Source organism: Bos taurus, chromosome 14, assembly GCF_002263795.3.
Source record: "Bos taurus isolate L1 Dominette 01449 registration number 42190680 breed Hereford chromosome 14, ARS-UCD2.0, whole genome shotgun sequence".
In the NCBI taxonomy this organism is placed as follows: domain Eukaryota; kingdom Metazoa; phylum Chordata; class Mammalia; order Artiodactyla; family Bovidae; genus Bos; species Bos taurus.
In genome coordinates this window covers 69,719,128-69,730,635 of record NC_037341.1, presented here as the reverse complement: position 1 = coordinate 69,730,635, position 11,508 = coordinate 69,719,128, and positions in this window count along the sequence as shown.

Here is an 11,508-nt window from a genome sequence, read left to right as displayed (position 1 = left end):
ATTGCACTAACATCTATAATTTTCTCAAGTATTCAGTGTTGATTTTGTTTACTATTTCAGTGAGAGATGAGAGGCAGTTCTACTTGGCTCTGACTATAAAATTAGCCTTCACAATTACTGTAAACTTTCTCAGTTAATAAGTTTATGTATCTCCATTATATATTTGGAATGAGAAAGCTGTAACTTACTTCTACAGTCCCACCAAACCTTCTGTGAAATGTACTGATACTGACTCCATCTATCACCTGAATTCCATTATCCCCACTCTGGATAGAAGACCACAGTAACATTTTGGTTACCTAGGAAACAGGGAATTGTGTCAATTCAAAGACAGGATATCTGAGTATTTTCCTTTCCAGAAAAAAAATTCGCCCCAATATGTGGCCAATACTCCCCGTAGGGTGTAGCTTAGACTAAAGGAGGAATTAGAGTGTACATTTAGTGTTTGCATCATAGCAGTTCATTTAAAAACAAACAAACAAACTAGTCTTATCCATAAGTGTCACGCATCTCTGAACTGGTGTACTAGTCCAAGAGATATGCCCAAATATGTCAAAAATGTGTGACACTTCAAAAAGTATGTTGTGGAATGGGCAGGGCTGGTGAGTAAATAGGCATGACCTCTCCTTCCTTCCTCCCTCCACTCTCTTGCTGGTGCCTCCCTTTGATTAACTTCAATCAAAAGAGAGAGAGTAAGAAAACACCATTGATACAGACCTTAGAGATTGGCCTCATGAAACACTGACCAGACCAGAGTAGACAGACCTGGAGGAAAAGAATAAACAGCAGAAAAGCAAGCCAGTTATACAACCAAGTCTTCTGAGCCTGGTGGGCTACAGTCCATGGGATCACATAGAGTCTGCCATGACTGAATGACTGAGCATGCATGTATGCTTATCTTAAATGTGAGATGGGAACTCCACTATACTGGTGAAGAAATGGCTTAGATAGATCTTTAAATTTCATAAAACACTAATCATAAGCTCCAAGAAAGTGAAAAATGATTTTGTCAGATTTCTAGGAAATTTCTTAAATACCTGGGAACATGGACAATTTTTCTTTAGAGTTGTGCAGACTGAATATTATATAGCATTGAATAATAACATAATAATTGAATAATTCTGTTAATAATAGAATATTATATGCAATTGAAAATAAAATGTATAATGCATGAACAACTGAAACCATCCATAGCAATGTGTTTAATTACAACAAAAATTCTACAAGACTGTTATGGATTTCACAGGTGTATTTTATATGTTACTAAATAGAATTTGAATGCAGAATTACAAAGAATAGCAAGGAGAGATAATAAAGCCTTCCTCAGTGATTAATGAAAAAAAAAAGAGGAAAACAATAGAATGGGAAAGACTAGAGATGTCTTCAAGAAAATTAAGAGATGAAGGGAACATTTCATGCAATATGGGTACAATAAAGGATGGAAATGGTCTGGACCTAACAGAAGCAGGAGGTATTAATAAGAGGTGGCAAGAATACACAGAAGAACTATACAAAAAAGATCTTCATGACCCAGATAATCACGATGGTGTCATCACCAACCTAGAGCCAGACATTCTGGAATGTGAAGTTAAGTGGGCCTTAGAAGCATCACTAAAAACAAAGCTAGTGGAGGTGATGGAATTCCAGTTGAGCTATTTCAAATCCTGAAAGATGATGCTGTGAGAGTGCTGCACTCAATATGCCAGCAATTTGGAAAACTCAGCAGTGGCCATAGGACTGGAAAAGGTCAGTTTTGATTCCAATCCAAAGAAGGGCAATGCCAAAGAATGCTCAAACTACCATCATTTATGCTTATCTCACATGCTAGCAAGGTCATGCTTAAAGTCCTTCAAGCTAGGCATCAACAGTATGTGAACTGTGAACATCCAGATGTACAAGCTGGATTTAGAAAAGACACAAAAAGCAGAGATCAAATTGCCAACATCCATTGGATCATCAAAAAAGCAAGAGAATTCCAGAAAAGCATTTACTTCTTCTTCATTGACTATGCTAAACCTTTTGACAGTGTGGATCACTGCAAACTGTGGAAAGAGATGGGAGTACCAGACCACCTTACCTGCTTCCTGAGGAACCTGTATGCAGTTTAAGAAGCAACAGTTAAAACCAGATGTGGAACAATGGACTGGTTCTAAATTGCGAAATGGTAGGTCAAGGCTGTATATTGTCACCTTGCTCATTTAACTATATGCAGAGTATGTCACGCAAAATGCTTAGGCTGGATGGAAGCATAAGCTGGAATCAGATCATCAGGAGAAATATCAATAATCTCAGATATGCAGATGACACCACCTTAATGGCAGACACCAAAGAAGAACTAAAGAACTTATTGATGAAGGTGAAAGAGGAGAGTGAAAAACATGGCTTAAAACTCAACATTCAAAAAACGAAGATCATGGCATCCAGTCCCATCACTTTCATGGAAAATAGATGGGGAAACAATGGAAACAATGACAGACTTCATTTTGGGAGGCTCCAAATCACTTTAGAAGGTGACTGCAGCCATGAAATTAAAAGACCTTTGCTCCTTGGAAGAAAAGATATGACAAACTTAGACAGTGTATTAAAAAGCAGAGACATCCTTTGCTGACAAAGGTCTGTCTAATCAAAACTATGGTTTTTTCCAATAGTCATGTATGGATGTGAGAGTTGGACTATAAACAAAGCAGAGTGCAGAAGAACTGATGCTTTTTGAACTGTGGTATTGGAGAAGACTCTTGAGAGTCCCTTGGACTGCAAGGAGATCAAACCAGTCAATCCGTAAGGAAATCAACCCTGAACATTCAATGGAAGGACTGAGGCTGAAGCTGAAACTCCAAATTTTGGGCCACCTGATGCAAAGAACTGACTCATTGGAGAAGACCCTGATGCTAGGAAAGATTGAAACCAGGAGGAGAGGGGGACAAGAAAGGATGAGATGGTTGGATGGCATCCCCGACTCAGTGGACATGAGTTTGAGTGAACTCCAGGAGTTGGTGATGGACAGGGAGGCCTGGCAATGCTGCAGTCCATGGGGTCACAAAGGATCGGACATGACTGAGTAACTGAACACAGAGGATGAGGATGTTGCTGGGAAGGCAACTGACAACGTCTACTACATAAAACTAATCTTAAAGTCTCATTATGAAATCCATCTCATTTTTTGTGGTCTAAAGCCCACACTCAGTTATGCTATATTAGTCCTATGGGATGTTCTTCAAAGAAAAAGTCCTCAGCACCCCCCCCAAAAAAGAAGAAGTCCTCAGATCAAAGTTGGCAAATAATATATACTGTAACCCCCTCTTCAGAGGTTCCCATTGTGCATTAGTGTGGCAAAGGCTTTGAGAAATGCGTCAGCATAGAGGCTGATGAACTTTGTCTAGTCAACTGTTTCACAAGCTTCTATGACTGAAGCAAACTCTTTTTGAGTAATACCTATCTACAGCCATGGAACAATACAACATATTTTGGAAAAGACCATGTCATTGCAAAAGTCCGATGTCTTCGGACTTGGCTCTATCTTTGGTGGCTGCAACTGCTTTCTACTTAGTCACAAACTCAACAATCACAGAGCCAGAAGTGATTTTGCAACCAGAAGATGTAATGTCGTGTTACAATTTTTTTTAGCGATATGTGATTATAGTGTCATAATTTCATGAATTGTCTACCAATATTTTCCATGTTTAATCTTTTGTACCTTGTTTATGACACTGTGGTTAGAAAGAAATGAAACAACATTAAATTGTTATCTCTGGAATGGCAACCTGTTAAGGGCACTGTCACAGAGTCAATCTTAGACTCTACAATCACAAGAGCTTCACAGGAAAATGATACCCAGACCTTCCAGTATTCCCATAAAGTTTCCTGTTTATAACTCCCCTTGCTCCACCCCCATCCCTATTTCACAAAGTGAAGAGATTTTACCCATGACTTGGTAAAACATTTTGTGGGAATGTCTCCTTAAAAAAAAAAAAAAAAAGGTGCCAAATACGCCATTGCCATTTGTAAACTTTCTCCTAAAATATCTCGTGGATTTGGAGGGCACTGGAGGAAAAAAAAAGTCTGAAAGTGAGTAATGTTAAAAAATGCAAAAAACTATGATTCTTTATCAAAAAGTAGAAGTGTGGGCACAGATGAAATTCCCTTTGATACACAGTGTAGGGGCTGTGGGCTTCCCTGATAGCGAAGTTGGTAAAGAATCCACCTGCAATGCAGGAGACCCCATTTCAATTCCTGGGTCAGGAAGATCCACTGGAGAAGGGAAAGGCTACCCATTCTGGTGCTGGGTTCTCAGTGGTTAATAATCTAACCTGCTTAGGGCCTCATACGATTCTTTATTCCTTTCCTGCCCTCACTCACTAGCTATGCTTAGTTCTCCTCATTTTGATACCTCAGTCTTAAGTAATATATTTCTATAAAATGCCCAACACCAGACTAAACTCTGGTTTCAGAGACTTTTCAAAGCATTGCAACAAATCAGTCAAGTGTCCAGCAAGGAATAGGGCCTTTTATAGGCAACATGGACAGCAAGGAGATCCAACCAGTCCATCCTAAAGGAAGTCAGTCCTGAATATTCATTGGAAGAACTGGTGCTGAAGCTGAGACTCTAATACTTTGGCCACCTGATTTGTAGAACTAACTCATTTGAAAAGACCCTGATGCTGAAAAGATTGAGGGCAGGAGGAGAAGGGGATGACAGAGGATGAGACGGTTGGATGGCATCACCGACTCAATGGACATTAGTTTGAGTAAACTCTGGGAGTTGGTGATGAACAGGGAGGCCTGGCGTGCTGTAGTCCATGGGGTTGCAAAGAGTCGGACACGACTGAGCAACTGAATTGAACTGAACTGATAGGCAACATAGCTGCAGATTTACTTGTTTATGCACAAAATATTTCTTAGTTGATAAACCATTTGGCTTTTTTTTTTAATTCCAACGATAATTTAAACAGTCCTTCTAAATCTATATTCTTATCTACAACCCTGTGGTTCAGGAAAAACAAAGTTAAGTGTGATGTTGAGGAATGAATTAGGGTCATGTTAAGCAGATTTTCTTTCAGTTCAATTCAGTTCAGTCGCTCAGTCGTGTCTGACTCTTTGCGACTCCATGAATTGCAGCATGCCAGGCCTCCCTGTCCATCACCAACTCCCGGAGTTCACCCAGACTCACATCCATCGAGTCAGTGATGCCATCCAGCCATCTCATCCTGTCATCCCCTTCTCCGCCTGCCCCCAATCCCTCCCAATATCAGGGTCTTTTCCAATGAGTCAACTGTTCGCATGAGGTGGCCAAGTGCCGGCTGCGACGGACCGCACAGAAGCGCACCTGCAGAAGCGCAGCCAAGAGGAGCTACCCCTCGCCCAAGGTCAGGGGCTGCGATCGAGAGTGTCAGGCTGCGACGGCACAGGAGTGGCCTGGAGGAGCTACCCCACGTCCGAGGTCAGGGGCGGTGGCCCAGACGAGCTACCGCATGCCCGAGGTCAAGGGCGGCGGCCGAGAGGAGCTACCCCACGCCCAAGGTCAGAGGAGGCGGCCGAGAGGAGCTACCACACACCCGAGGTCAGGGAGGCGGCCGAGAGGAGCAACCCCAAGTCCAAGGAGAGGTGGCTGCGCAGGCGCAGGAGGTCCTAGAGGAGCTACTCCACGTTCAAGGTCAGGAGGGGCGGCTGTGTGGAGATACCCCTCGTCCAAGGTAAGGAGCAGCGGCTGCACTTTGCTGAAGCAGCAGTGAAGAGATACCCCACATCCAAGGTAAGAAAAACCGAAGTAAGACGGTAAGTGTTGAGAGAGGGCATCAGAGGGCAGACACATTGAAACCATAATCACAGAAAACTAGCCAATCTGATCACACGGACCACAGCCTTGTCTAACTCAATGGAACTAAGCCATGCCCGTGGGGCCACCCAAGACGGGCGGGTCATGGTGGAGAGGTCTGACAGAATGTGGTCCACTGGAGAAGGGAATGGCAAACCACTTCAGTATTCTTGCCTTGAGGACCCCATGAACAATATGAAAAGGCAAAATGACAGGATACTGAAAGAGGAACTCCCCAGGTCAGTAGGTGCCCAATATGCTACTGGAGATCAGTGGAGAAATAACTCCAGAAAGAATGAAGGGATGAAGCCAAAGCAAAAACAATATCCAGTTGTGGATGTGACTGGTGATAGAAGCAAGGTCCAATGCTGTAAAGAGCAATATTGCATAGGAACCTGGAATGTCAGGTCCATGAATCAAGGCAAATTGGAAGTGGTCAACCAGGAGATGGCAAGAGTGAACGTCGACATTCTAGGAATCAGCGAACTGAAATGGACTGGAATGGGTGAATTTAACTTAGACGACCATTATATCTATTACTGTGGGCAGGAATCCCTTAGAAGAAATAGAGTAGCCATCATGGTCAACAAAAGAGTCAGAAATGCAGTACTTGGATGCAATCTCAAAAACGACAGAATGATCTCTGTTCGTTTCCAAGGCAAACCATTCAGTATCACGGTAATCCAAGCCTATGCCCCATCCAGTAACGCTGAAGAAGCTGAAGTTGAACGGTTCTATGAAGACCTACAAGACCTTTTAGATTTTCTTTAGTAGCATATATATTCTTGCTGTATTTTGCATGATGTATTTGTAGAATTGGGCTTCCGTGGTGGCTCAGTGGCAAAGAATCAGCCTGCCAACACAGGAAATGAGGGTTAGATCCCCTGGAGAAGGAAATGGCAACCCACTCTAGTATTCTTGCCTGGGAAATCTCATGAACAGAGGAGGCTGTTCAGCTGTTCATGGAGGCTACAGCCCATGAAGTTGCAAAGAGTCGGACACAACTTAGCAACTGAACAATTTGTGGAGTTAGCTTTTAGAAGTCCAGTTTGTATTATGATAGTCACTAGAAATGTGGTTCTAAAGCCAAAAGATAGAGATTTCATGGGAATGCAGAAGAAAAATAAATTTAGCTCTATTAGTAAATATTATGGGGCCCCATATATTCCATATGGGGCTTCCCTGGTAGTTCAGCTGGTAAAGAAACCACCTGCAATGCGGCAGACCTGGGTTCGATCCCTGGGTTGGGAAGATCCCTGGGAGAAGGGAACACCTACCCACTCCAGTATCCTGGCCTGGAGAATTCCAGGGACTGCATAGTCCTTGGGGTCAAGAGTCAGACACAACTGGGCAACTTTCACACACATTCCATGTAGCAGTAATTATACCAGGCACTAGAGATTCAAAGATGAATAAGAAATGTATTTTGTCTCACCCAGTTCAGTCCCTGGTCTGTCACGGACTGTCACGTTTGTACTAGACCCCTCCCTCCAGCCGTGCCCCTCTTTAATCCTCAGCCACACTGCAGCACAGAGTACTGCCCAATGCTCAAGGGTCACTTGAACCTGCATTAAGTCCAAATTCTTTGGTATCATAGTCCATAACGTCAAGACACTCCTCTCTCTTTGTCCCCTATCACTCTTTACCTTGACGTTTGTGTGTTCTAACTGGATCCCATCCCTTGAGCTTTCTGCACGTGTCACATTAATTTAAACCTCTGAGTCGTTGCTCAGGGCCTGAACCTCCGCCAGGCTTGCCTTTCTCAGCATCTTCTTCTAGTCAACTTTGTTCTTTCCTCCAGGTTCAGGTCACTACTTCCACGAAGACTTTGCTGAACGTGCTGGGTGGTCTAAGTTCTCCGCTATGTCTGGGCATTCTTCTAGCGCTGTACATAGCGTATTATAGTAAAATTATGGATATGTTTCTTCCCTCTTACCATTGGCTCCTTGATGGGAGAGACTGTGCCCTGTTCATCTTTGTGCTGCCAGCATTCAGCACCATTCCTGGCCTGTAGTTGACCCTCAACTATTGCTTATTGAATAAAATAGAGCTGGATTTGAGACAGGCTGGGACCTGGGACTCTGCTGCAGGGCTGTGCCTAGACACACCTCTCCATGAGCCACAAAATACAGGGAAACTATATGGGACTAAAATAATTGTGTGCATCACAGTTGGGGCAAATTATGGACAAAAGATACAAAGAGACCAAAAATAAATAAATAAACTCAACTGCCACTTTTGAAGAGCATGGAGCAAAACCAGGAAATTTTAAGGAAAATGGACCTTAAGCAGGAAACTGAGCGTGCCCACTGTGCTCACACTGCCACAGGTGGGCAAACCACCTAAGCCACCCCTCGGGCCTGACTCTTGGACATACCCCCGTGCTGTGCTGTGGTTAGTCGCTCAGTCACGTCTGACTCTTTGCGACTCCATGGACTGCAGCCTGCCAGGCTCCTCTGTCCGTGGGGATTCTCCAGGCAAAAATACTAGAGTGTGGCCAGGCCCTCCTCCAGGGGATCTTCCCAACCCAGGGCTCAAACCCAGGTCTCCCACATTGCGGGTGGCTTCTGAGCCACCAGGCAAGCCCAGGAATACTGGAGTGGGTAGCCTATCCCTTTTCCAGGGGGTCTGCCTGAACCAGGAATTGAACTGAGGTCTCCTGCATTGCAGGCAAGTACTTTACCAGCTGAGCTACCAGGGAAGCTGGAACACACCCCTACCCTCTCTCTATACAAGGTACAAGCTCACCCCCTCCTCAGCCAGTGAGCAAGTAAGGGAATGTTTTTTGTTTTCCTTCCCCTTGGCTGGAGCAGGGGCCCCAGTAAAGCCTGGCCTGAATTTCTTGTCTGGCCTCTAGTCAATTTTTATTGGTTCGGGAAGGTCAAGAACATTGATGGGTTATCAGATTGATCATCTTAAAACAATTATATTAAAAATTTTACATTTGCTAAATGAAATTAAACTTTGCAAGTAACTTTTTATAGGAACTAATAAAACTTACCAGACTCCAGACAAGAATTTTTACATAGCAGAGCATGATATAAATTCACTATGATTTTCTTCTGTGAAAAAGTCAGACATACTGTTTCTACATAAGATAACAAGCATAATTAATGTTGGAGATACCTTTCCTACCAAACATAAATATTATTCCATAAGAAAATCTCTTCAGTTTCATTGCAAACTCTAAGATCTATAATAATACAAATTACTACTTTATTCTATGATTCCACAAAAATAACGAATAAGTTCAGCAATATTGTCATTTTCCAAATGAGGATAGTTCACACGTAGGCCTCACAAGGCTGTTCACAGACGACAAATCATTTTGAAAGGAAACTTGAGTGGACAAATGTGATTTATCTGCCCAATATGCCTGTCTTTGGGAACCACCCATTCTCCCCTCCTTATGGTCCAGGTGGGAGTGCAATCATTGAACCCCACCCGCTAAGGGATGCCTTTGGATGAACTCATTCACATGGCAGCAGTGATTGCTTCAGAGCTGAGTTCACAGCTCAACCAGGGAGAGCCACAGCCCTGCCCATGACTACCCATTCCTAGGAGGCAGAGAAGCTGGAAGCACGTGACACGGAGGGGGTCAGTGGCTAACCAACTGAATTGCTATCACTTGCAATGAAAACCTTTTGTCTAATACAACAACCTAGAGTATTTAGTGGACTATTTCCAAAGACGATACAGTCAGCAAACAGCCTTCTACCTTTTATGACTGTGCACACAACCAACCTTCCACACTTAATAACCAAACAACAGTAAAATACCTCATAATTGTAAGCAAAACAACTTTATATGACATTTGACTATAAACACATCCGGATTTCTGGACTTTATAACTGTAAACAAACTCTTGCAACATTTTATAACTGTACGCAAAACACCTCTTAATAATATTTCATAACTTCAATCACAAGTTTAACAGGAAAGACCTGTCACTTATTTGACATTTTGAGCACATATAAAGGCTCAAAAAATCCTGGCTTGTTTATCAGTTAGTGAACAGTTTCAGATGCTAAAATTTTAATTATTTGATTAATGTAGGTTTTCTTAGCACACAATAGCTCAATATACATCTCAGTCACTATCATTTATGTCATAAGCATATGCTACACAATAACTGTAATTAATTCTGGAATTTAAATAATTCACTGATTATTTTAAAATACCCAGAAAATCCAAAGAAAGATTGAAACTATAAATTTTAAGGAATTTTTAGTGACTGATCAAATTACAAAACGGAATGAAATTAACTACATCTTTCAAAACATGTATTAACATGTCCTAATCTTTTTTTTCCTTTTGATTTACTAATAAAATGAGAACATGACTTTTTAAAAATTAAATTATTACTTTTACTTTTTTTTTTTTTTCTGATATGGCTGTGTCTTCACTAGGATAAGGAGGCTATTTTGGCCAGAAAGTTCACAAAATATTTAGTCTCTATACAAATGGTCTTAAAATTGAGAAAGTTATATACATATATATATATATATATATATATATATATATATATATATATATGATGGTGGTTTAGTCGCTAAGTTGTGTCTGACTCTTGCGACACCATGGACTGTAGCCTGCCAGGCTCCTCTGTCCATGAGGATTCTCCAGGCAAGAATACTGGAGTGGGTTGCCATTTCCTTCTGCAGGGAATCTTCCCGACTCAGGGATGGAACCTAGGTCTCCTGCATTGCAGGCAGACTCTTTACTGACTGAGCTACAAGGGAAGATCCCTATATATGTATATGTGTGTATATATATACACATGCACATACATATTATTTCTTTTTGGTCACACCACATGGCTTTTGGGATCTTGTGGGAGGGCCAGGGTTTGAACCCAGACCCTGGCAGGGAAAGCGTTGAGTCCTAGCAGCAAGCAAGTGTCAAGCAAGCATAAGAATCAGGAACTAACCTCCACCCCCACCCCTCAGCACACAGCCCCCGCGCTAGCTGTGCCCTAGGCCCTGACTCCAAGGGCTGCCCTCCTGATCGCTCCATCGTGGCACTGTCTACCACTTCAGCAACAACTCCAGGAGGCGGTCACCACTGGCCTCCAACCCATACTCTGGGGCCTGGGGTTCAGATCCCCCAGCACTCACCGTCTAAAACAAACTTTCTTCACTTTGCATGACAAGAACAAGACAGTGACCTACTTATCTTTCCTCCTCCTCATTTTTTTAGAAAATATCTCTTGTCTCCGGCCCCTTTCCTTTCTCCTTTTGGTCAATTCTGATCCCCTTTTCCTTCTCTCTCTGGGATGGAGAAGGTGGTGAACCCAGGAACTGAGGAAGGAAGTTTTCCATTCAATCATATTAAAGACCCTGGGGGAAAGTAAAGCTCAGAGCCAGTAAGGAAACATTTCCTTTTTGGTTTTATTTGGTTTTCGCTTCTCATATTTGAAAACACTTCAGTACTCATGAGTTGGCCTTGTGCACGGGTGAGACGGGAAGGAAAGATCTCAGGCCCCCGGTGGGAATCGTGTTGTTAGGAGCTGGGCAGAGGTGTAAGAGGTGAAGACGCAGTGTCCTCGGTGCCTCTGGATGTCTTCCAAGGCCTAATTTCCCCTCACTCAGCCGCTTATATAGCTTTCCCCCATAGCGAGGAAGACCCTGGACCCCAGAGTCCTCCAGAGAATCTTCACTGGTTGCCTGTACCTCTGGCTCTGCTGGGGTCTCATT